Genomic DNA, 11,027 nt, shown 5'->3' on the forward strand with positions numbered 1-11,027 from the left:
CAGACCTGGTTCCAAGAATACCAAGGCAGATGCCCTCTCACGCAGTTTTCTTCCCGTTCAAGACAACAGTCCGGTTACTCTCATACTTCCGCCTTCAGTCATTCAGGCAGGTCTCACACAGGATGTTTTTTCTCAATTGAAGCTGCTTCAACATCAAGCTCCGGGAAATACTCCTGCTGGCCGTCTGTTTGTTCCTGAGTTTTTGAGAGCAACTGTTTTGGAGGAATTTCAGGATAGCAAAGTTGCAGGGCATCTGGGAGTCGCTAAAACTTTTGAATTGGTATCCCGCTCAGTGTGGTGGCCTGGTCTTTCTAAAGACATTAAAGAGTTTGTTGTTTCGTGTCAGGTCTGTGCACAGCATAAAGTTCCCCGTTCTTTGCCTATTGGTCAACTTATGCCATTGAATGTTCCCCTTAGACCATGGTCGCATATCTCCATGGATTTTGTGGTGGATCTCCCTCTGTCAGCTGGATGCACAGTCATATGGGTGGTAGTGGACCGTTTTAGTAAGATGGCTCATTTTATTGGTCTTCGCCGATTGCCATCTGCCCAGGGATTGGCAGTCTTGTTCCTCCGTCATGTTTTCAGACTCCATGGGTTACCCACTGATATTGTTTCTGACAGGGGTCCACAATTCATTGCACAGTTTTGGAAGTCTTTTTGTGCTTCGTTAAAAATGAAATTATCATTAACCTCCGGTTATCATCCACAATCAAATGGACAGACTGAGCGAGTGAACCAATCCTTAAAACAATATTTGCGTTTGTACTCGGCCAAACTCCAAAATGACTGGTCTGAGTTTCTTCCATTGGCAGAGTTTGCTTATAATAATGCCTGTCATTCCTCCACCAATGTGTCTCCATTTTTTGCAGTTTTTGGTTTCCACCCCAGAGCTAATTCATTTTTCCAACATTCCTCTGTCTCCTCTCTGGCCCTGACCTCTCATCTTAAACTTATTTGGAAAAAAGTGCACATAGCTCTCAGAAAAGCAGCTTTCAGGGAAAAAGATTTTTCGGACAGGTTCCGGCGGCCGTGCACTTTTAGAGTAGGAGACAGGGTGTGGCTGTCGACTCGCAATATCAAACTTCGACAAACCTCAGCCAGATTGGGTCCTAGATTTATTGGACCATTTCTCATTATCAAAAAAGTCAATCCAGTTGCTTTCCGGTTACAGCTACCAAAAACGTTACGGATCGGAAATACCTTCCATTGCTCTTTGCTCAAACCATATGTTTCATCTAGCAGATTTCCTCGTAAAAAACCTCAGGGGAGATCACCAGTTAATGTACAGGGTCAGCAGGAGTTCGTGGTTGAGAAGGTTCTCGATTCCAAGTTGTCCCGGGGTCGGCTTTATTTTTTGGTGCATTGGAGAGGTTATGGTCCTGAGGAAAGGTCGTGGGTCCTAGATGAGGACCTTCATGCCCCAAGGCTCAAAAGGGCATTTTTTCAAGAATTTCCTCAGAAACCCGGATTTAGGGGTTCCTTGACCCCTCCTCAAGGGGGGGTACTGTTAGGCGCCGAGGGTCCGCTCGTCAGTGCGGCCGGCGCCTAGCAACGGGGACGCCACTGTCGGATCGTGTTCCCCGTTGCTGGGTCTAAGTTTATATCATCACTGGTTTCCTGGCTGTGTAGCATGCAGCTGCACGGCATGTTGTAATTATCACTCATCTGTTTCCCTGGCCATGCAGCTTGTCAGCTGCATGGCATTTAATCCAATCAGCCTCCAAACAGCTGATTGGAAGACTCTCTGTTAAAAGCACTCCCAGGACTCCTCACAGACGCCGGTGATAGCTTCCTGTTTGCCTGATTCTGCTGCAGAGAGAGTTCCCAGTCCCGGTCTGTTCGTTTGTTCCTGTTCTCAGTGATCCTGTACTCGGAAGTTACCATCTGTTCCTGGAGTCTGATCGAGCACCTTTAACATCTGGTGGCGTTCGTGAGTCGCGGCGCAGCCGTGTGTTGCGGCTTGTCCGCTACTATTTATTATTGTGTTTATTTTGAGTTCTGGAGCTTTGCGGAGGATTCCGCTTCCACAAGATCCACTCTGGTGTCCAGCGGTGCCGGATAGGAGTGTCGGATCCGTGGATCTTTGGTTGTCCTTTTCCCTGGCGGCTAGTCCGCACATACCTTTTGATTTAGTTTAGTTAGCTTGTAACCCCTGGCTTGGTTGCTTAGTCAGAGGGCTCCTTGTTATCACCCTGTCTCGGACTTCCCCTTGTCTCCCATTAAGACCTGCGGGGGCATCGGGGTTGGGCAGACATAATCCGCCCTTCGAACGCGGCTGCCATGGGCTCAAGCAACCATAGTCTCGCAGGGGATTTCTGATAACACGGGCGAGACAACGGAGTTAGGGCGCCAGGGGTTACTAGGCTCTCCAGCTCCCACAACCTGTATTTAATTCCTGTACTCAGATCTCTGCCATAAGATCTTCTCCAGTCTGGAGTACAGGAATCGTAACACCTGTATTATCACTATAGTTACAAGTGATGTAAATGTGACACTCCTAGATCCCCCTCACCCCCCAGTCATGTCACTGTATTATTACTATAGATGGAAGTGATGTCACTGTGACGCTCCCAGATCCCCTCACCTCCCCAGTCATGTCCATGTATTATTATTATTATAAATATAAGTGATGTCACTGTGACATTCCAACATCCACTCACCTCCCCAGTCATAACCTTGTAAAATTACTATAGATATAAGTGATGTTTCCAGATCACCTCATCTCCCTATTCATGTCCCTGTATTATTACTATAGATATAAGTGATGTCACTGTGAAGCTCCCAGACCCCCTCACCTCCCTATTCATGTCCCTGTATTATCACTACAGATATAAGTGATGTCACTGTGAAGGTCCCAGATCCCCTCACTTCTCCAGTCATGTCCCTGTATTATTACTGTAGTTATACGTGATGTAAATGTGATGTTCCAACATCCCCCTCACCCCCCAGTCATGTCCCTGTATTATTACTATAGATATAAGTGATGTCACTGTGACATTCCCAGATGTCCTAACCTTCCCAGTCATGTCCCTGTATTATTACTATAGATATAAGTGATGTCACTGTCACATTCCCAGATGCCCTTATCTTCCCAGTCATGTCCCAGTATTAATACTATAGCTATAACTGATGTCACTGTCACATTCCCAGATCCCCTCACCTCCCCAGTTATGTCCCTGAATTATTACTATAGATATAAGTGATGCTACCAGATGCCCTCACCTCCCCAGTTGTGTCCCTGTATTATTACTAGATATAAGTGATGTCACTGTCATGTTCCCAGATCCCTCACCCCCCAGTCATGTCCCTGAATTATTATTATTATAATTATAGATATAAGTGATGTCACTATGATGCTCCTAGATCCCCTAAACTCCCCAGTCAAATCCATGTATTATTACTAGATATATAAATGATGTTACTGTGACATTCCCAGATCCCCTCAGCTCCCGTCATGTCCCTGTATCATTACTTTAGATATGTAATGCCACTGTAATACTCCGAGATCCCCTCACCTCCCCAGTCATGCCCCTTAGTGTACAAGCTAGGCTGTTTTAGCAGGGCGCCGCACCTTGCCCTATTTTTTAAGGGCAAAATCCACCCTGCCCTTTCTGCGGCACCCTGCTAAAGCTGCCGTCCGCTTCCTGCCCTCTCAGCGTGTAAAGATGTCTTGCACGTGCGCATGCGGACGGCATCCATTCATGCTAGGAGAGAGGGAGCTTATGGAAAGCCCAGCACATCATAAGTGCTGGGCACGTCTCCAACAGTGAAGCCGCCGGCCGCCCACGACCCCTGCAGTAACGTCTGTGGGCCGCAACGCCCACTTAAATTATGTTTTATGGCCACCAACCCCATTTTACATGTCCACAAACCCTTTTCAGATGCGTGTATGGCATTGCCGTGCGCGCACACATATGCCACCGCAGTCCAGGGCCCTGCCTAACATTATTTCTAGAGTGAACACTATCCCTGTATTATTACTACAGATAAGTTATGTAACTGTGACACTCCCCGATCCCCTTAACTCCCCAGTCATGTCCCTGTATTATTAGTATAGATATAAGTGAGTTACTGTGAGATTCCCAGATCCCCTCACCTTCCCAGTCATGTCCCTGTATTATTACTAGAGATATGTAATGTAACTGTGACACTCCCAGATCCCCTCACCTTCCCAGTCATGTCCCTGTATTATTAGTATAGATATAAGTGAGTTACTGTGAGATTCCCAGATCCCCTCACCTCCCAAGTCATGTCCCTGTAGTATTATGTCAAAGTTGAAAAATATTGCAGTACACACATCAGGTACAAACAACACACAGATGGCCTCCGCGCGTGTACTTGTTCTGCTGTGCGTGCACATATTCGCAATTTGCGTATGGTCGCTCCCGCGGTCGTGCGCATCAGCGCGTGGTATGGGTATTTACGGTAGAGTTTGTGAACTACACATTACATATTTAATCCAAATAGTGCACAAAGTACACATAGTCTCCCTGCACCACATATGAAATTAACAACAGTTTAAATGGTTTCAGAACAAAGGGATTCACCTTTACAGGATAGGAGGGGACAGAACAAGGTTATAAGGTGGTGTTTGGTATCCAGCTGTAGGGTATTTTAAGGGTAACATTCCGGTGTTGGTTTGAGGAAGATCGCATATTCCTGCGGATACTTATGTGCAGAAGCAGAATATAGACATAAACTGTATTTACTGTATATTATGTATGCGGCGGGAATCCAGAGGAGACCACCCACAAGAGCAGTTGGAACAGACATCGCCCACCTATTCAAACTGACCTATGACCTCTCCTGTACTGTAAAAGTGCATTCCTGTGTCCAATGGACAAAGGGATTACAGTATCCATTGTATTGCTTTTGGAAGAAGTGTATAAAGAGAGCCTGTTTCTGGCCTGGTAAATCACAAGACTCACAAAGTTATCTATTTGATGACCGAGGACCGGGCCTGGAAGCGCAAGCGAATCTACTCAAGTATGTACCATTGAATGTAGCCATTTACTCTGTTATATTGTATTGTATTATTTGTATTGTAACCCCCTTTCAGCAATAATCCACTGTGGTGTCGGAACCCAGCGGTTAAATCACGATTGGTGTCGTGTCTTCATTGCCCTGCTAAGGTTTAAAGTCAGAAATGGCAAAGTGTAGGATTGCCATTTCTGACTTTTTGGGGAAAGAGGAATTCCCTGAGGTGTATCCTAGGCTGCCCATTCCATCTCTTGCGCCCAATAAGTTTTCTCGCAACCCCGTTTCTACATAAGGTTTAAAGTGTTTTATCATTGCATTGCATTACTGTGAAGGTTCAAAGTGTATCTCTGGGTGTGCGCGCGCTGTGTGTACTTTGTACCCCCAGCGTGGCGTTTGTACGCTAAGTCCGCACAGTGATACGGGACTCCGTACGTAAACAGTGTCTAAAGTACGTAGCGTGTGTACTAAGTTTAGCGGCCGCAGCGGCTCCATGGTAAAGTGTATTCTAAGTGTGTATAAGGTATAGCTTTCTTTCCTGTAAGATAATCGACATTATCAATTATTATAGATATAAATTATGTCACTGTGACACTTCCAGATTCCCTCACCTCCCCAGTCATGTCCCTGTTTTATTACTAGAGATATAAGTGATCTCACTGTAACGCTCCCAGATACCCTCACCTCCCCAGTCATGTCCCTGTATTATTACTATATATGTGTGATGTCACTGTGACTCTCCCAGACCTCCTTACCTCCCCAGTCATGTCCCTGTATTATTACTATAGATATAAGTGATGTTACTGTGATGCTCCCAGATCCCCTCACCTCCCCAGTCATGTCCCTGAATTATTATTATTATTATAGATCTAAGTGATGTCACTATGATGTTCCCAGATCCCCCTCACTTCTCCCAGTCATATCCCTGTATTACTATTATAGATATAAGTGAAATCACTGTGACATCACCACCACTCCCAATGTATAATAATAATAATAATACCAGGACACCACAAGCTGCTGTCCCTGTATAATAATAGAAAGGGGAATAATAGAAGCGCTCTTAACACTATAAATATTGAAATCCCTGAAAAAGATTTTACTATCAAAGGAGTCAAAAGGCAATTCAAAATGTATATATATATAACACTATATGCTGTCCCTATTTCCACTAGAAGGTCACGATATAATAGTATAGAAAATTCACATAAATGCACTTTAAAGCAAACGAATAAACATATAAACTGTTAAATAGACTGAAATGATTGGTCACAGTATGAAAAATAAAAAAAGGGCTCCTCCCCTTATCCACTGGACTGATTACATGATTTTGGCAGCATCTACAATTACCTCTCTCCTTCTGATTTAACAGCGGACAGCATACGTCCATAAATAGATGTTTTATCCACAGCGGTATCTGTGCAGCACCAGCAAGCCGACAATTTATATCAGCCTCTCTCTCTCCAATTACCTGCGGACGGTGCACGTCTATAGAGAGGTGTTTTATACACAGCGGTATCCGTGCGGCTGCAGCAAGCCCACAATTTATATCAGCCTCTCTCCCTCCAATTACCTGCGGACAGTGCACGTCTATAGAGAGGAGTTTTATCCACAGCGGTATCCGTGCGGCTGCAGCAAGCCGACAATTTATATCAGCCTCTCTCCCTCCAATTACCTGCGGACAGTGCACGTCTATAGAGAGGTGTTTTATCCACAGCGGTATCCGTGCGGCTGCAGCAAGCCGACAATTTATATCAGCCTCTCTCCTTCCAATTACCTGCGGACGGTGCACGTCTATAGAGAGGTGTTTTATCCACAGTGGTATCCGTGCGGCTGCAGCAAGCCGACAATTTATATCAGCCTCTCTCTCTCCAATTACCTGTGGACAGTGCACGTCTATAGAGAGGTGTTTTATCCACAGCGGTATCCGTGCGGCTGCAGCAAGCCGACAATTTATATCAGCCTCTCTCTCTCCAAATACCTGCGGACGGTGCACGTCTATAGAGAGGTGTTTTATACACAGCGGTATCCGTGCGGCTGCAGCAAGCCGACAATTTATATCAGCCTCTCTCCCTCCAATTACCTGCAGACGGTGCACGTCTATAGAGAGGTGTTTTATCCACAGCGGTATCCGTGCGGCTGCAGCAAGCCGACAATTTATATCAGCCTCTCTCTCTTCAATTACCTGCGGACGGTGCACGTCTATAGAGTGGTGTTTTATCCACAGCGGTATCCGTTCCGCTGCAGCAAGCCAACAATTTATATCAGTCTCTCTCCCTCCAATTACCTGCGGACGGTGCACGTCTATAGAGACGTGTTTTATCCACAGCGGTATCCGTGCGGCTGCAGCAAGCCAACAATTTATATCAGCCTCTCTCTCTCCAATTACCTGTGGACGGTGCACGTCTATAGAGAGGTGTTTTATCCACAGCGGTATCCGTGCAGCTGCAGCAAGCTGACAATTTATATTAGCCTCTCTCTCTCCAATTACCTGTGGACGGTGCACGTCTATAGAGAGGTGTTTTATCCACAGCGGTATCCGTGCGGCTGCAGCAAGCCGACAATTTATATCAGCCTCTCTCTCTCCAATTACCTGCGGACAGTGCACGTCTATAGAGAGGTGTTTTATCCACAGCGGTATCCCTGCGGCTGCAGCAAGCCGACAATTTATATCAGCCTCTCTCTCTCCAATTACCTGCGGACGGTGCACGTCTATAGAGAGGTGTTTTATCCACAGCGGTATCCGTGCGGCTGCAGCAAGCCGACAATTTATATCAGCCTCTCTCTCTCCAATTACCTGCGGACAGTGCACGTCTATAGAGAGGTGTTTTATCCACAGCGGTATCCGTGCGGCTGCAGCAAGCCGACAATTTATATCAGACTCTCTCTCTCCAATTACCTGTGGACAGTGCACGTCTATAGAGAGGTGTTTTATCCACAGCGGTATCCGTGCGGCTGCAGCAAGCCGACAATTTATATCAGCCTCTCTCTCCAATTACCTGCGGACGGTGCACGTCTATAGAGAGGTGTTTTATCCACAGCGGTATCCGTGCGGCTGCAGCAAGCCGACAATTTATATCAGCCTCTCTCTCTCCAATTACCTGCGGACGGTGCACGTCTATAGAGAGGTGTTTTATACACAGCGGTATCCGTGCGGCTGCAGCAAGCCGACAATTTATATTAGCCTCTCTCTCTCTCCAATTACCTGCGGACGGTGCACGTCTATAGATAGGTGTTTTATCCACAGCGGTATCCGTGCGGCTGCAGCAAGCCATCAATTTATATCAGCCTCTCTCTCTCCAATTACCTGCGGACAGGGCACGTCTATAGAGAGGTGTTTTATCCACAGCGGTATCCGTGCAGCTGCAGCAAGCCGACAATTTATATCAGCCTCTCTCTCTCCAATTACCTGCGGACGGTGCACGTCTATAGAATGGTGTTTTATCCACAGCGGTATCCGTGCAGCTGCAGCAAGCCGACAATTTATATCAGCATCTCTCTCTCCAATTACCTGCGGACGGTGCACGTCTATAGAGAGGTGTTTTATCCACAGCGGTATCCGTGCGGCTGCAGCAAGCCGACAATTTATATCAGCCTCTCTCTCTCCAATTACCTGTGGACAGTGCACGTCTATAGAGAGGTGTTTTATCCACAGCGGTATCCGTGCGGCTGCAGCAAGCCGACAATTTATATCAGACTCTCTCCCTCCAATTACCTGCGGACAGTGCACGTCTATAGAGAGGTGTTTTATCCACAGCGGTATCCGTGCAGCTGCAGCAAGCCGACAATTTATATCAGCCTCTCTCTCTCCAATTACCTGCGGACGGTGCATGTCTATAGAGAGGTGTTTTATCCACAGCTGTATCCGTGCGGCTGCAGCAAGCCGACAATTTATATCAGCCTCTCTCTCTCCAATTACCTGCGGACGGTGCATGTCTATAGAGAGGTGTTTTATCCACAGCGGTATCCGTGCGGCTGCAGCAAGCCGACAATTTATATCAGCCTCTCTCTCTCAAATTACCTGCGGACGGTGCACGTCTATAGAGAGGTGTTTTATACACAGCGGTATCTGTGCGGCTGCAGCAAGCCCACAAATTATATCAGCCTCTCTCCCTCCAATTACCTGTGGACGGTGCACGTCTATAGAGAGGAGTTTTATCCACAGCGGTATCCGTGCGGCTGCAGCAAGCCGACAATTTATACCAGCCTCTCTTCCTCCAATTACCTGCGGACAGTGCACGTCTATAGAGAGGTGTTTTATCCACAGAGGTATCCGTGCGGCTGCAGCAAGCCGACAATTTATATCAGCCTCTCTCCCTCCAATTACCTGCAGACGGTGCACGTCTATAGAGAGGTGTTTTATCCACAGCGGTATCCGTGCGGCTGCAGCAAGCCGACAATTTATATCAGCCTCTCTCCCTCCTATTACCTGCGGACGGTGCACGTCTATAGAGAGGTGTTTTATCCACAGCGGTATCCGTGCGGCTGCAGCAAGCCGACAATTTATATCACCCTCTCTCTCTCCAATTACCTGCGGACAGTGCACGTCTATAGAGAGGTGTTTTATCCACAGCGGTATTCGTGCGGCTGCAGCATGTCGACAATTTATATCAGCCTCTCTCTCTCTCCAATTACCTGCGGACGGTGCACGTCTATAGAGAGGTGTTTTATCCACAGCGGTATCCGTGCGGCTGCAGCAAGCTGACAATTTATATTAGCCTCTCTCTCTCCAATTACCTGCGGACGGTGCACGTCTATAGAGAGGTGTTTTATCCACAGCGGTATCCGTGCGGCTGCAGCAAGCCGACAATTTAGATCAGCCTCTCTCTCTCCAATTACCTGCGGACAGTGCACGTCTATAGAGAGGTGTTTTATCCACAGCGGTATCCGTGCGGCTGCAGCAAGCCGACAATTTATATCAGCCTCTCTTTCTCCAATTACCTGCGGACAGTGCACGTCTATAGAGAGGTGTTTTATCCACAGCGGTATCCGTGCGGCTGCAGCAAGCCGACAATTTATATCAGCCTCTCTCTCTCAAATTACCTGCGGACGGTGCACATCTATAGAGAGGTGTTTTATACACAGCGGTATCCGTGCGGCTGCAGCAAGCCCACAAATTATATCAGCCTCTCTCCCTCCAATTACCTGTGGACGGTGCACGTCTATAGAGAGGAGTTTTATCCACAGCGGTATCCGTGCGGCTGCAGCAAGCTGACAATTTATATCAGCCTCTCTCCCTCCAAATACCTGCGGACAGTGCACGTCTATAGAGAGGTGTTTTATCCACAGCGGTATCCGTGCGGCTGCAGCAAGCCGACAATTTATATCAGCCTGTCTCCCTCCAATTACCTGCGGACGGTGCACGTCTATAGAGAGGTGTTTTATCCACAGTGGTATCCGTGCGGCTGCAGCAAGCCGACAATTTATATCAGCCTCTCTCTCCAATTACCTGTGGACAGTGCACGTCCATAGAGAAGTGTTTTATCCACAGCGGTATCCGTGCGGCTGCAGCAAGCCGACAATTCATATCAGCCTCTCTCCCTCCAATTACCTGCGGACGGTGCACGTCTATAGAGAGGTGTTTTATCCACAGTGGTATCCGTGCGGCTGCAGCAAGCCGACAATTTATATCAGCCTCTCTCTCTCCAATTACCTGCGGACAGTGCACGTCTATAGAGAGGTGTTTTATCCACAGCGGTATCCGTGCGGCTGCATCAAGCCGACAATTTATATCAGCCTCTCTCTCCAATTACCTGCGGACGGTGCACGTCTATAAAGAGGTGTTTTATCCACAGCGGTATCCGTGCGGCACCAGCAAGCCGACAATTTATATCAGCCTCTCTCTCTCCAATTACCTGCGGACGGTGCACGTCTATAGAGAGGTGTTTTATCCACAGCGGTATCCGTGCGGCTGCATCAAGCCGACAATTTATATCAGCCTCTCTCTCCAATTACCTGCGGACAGTGCACGTCTATAAAGAGGTGTTTTATCCACAGCGGTATCCGTGCGGCACCAGCAAGCCGACAATTTATATCAGCCTCTCTCT

The sequence above is a fragment of the Pseudophryne corroboree genome, assembly GCF_028390025.1.
Source record: "Pseudophryne corroboree isolate aPseCor3 chromosome 3 unlocalized genomic scaffold, aPseCor3.hap2 SUPER_3_unloc_9, whole genome shotgun sequence".
NCBI classification, from domain to species: Eukaryota; Metazoa; Chordata; class Amphibia; order Anura; family Myobatrachidae; genus Pseudophryne; species Pseudophryne corroboree.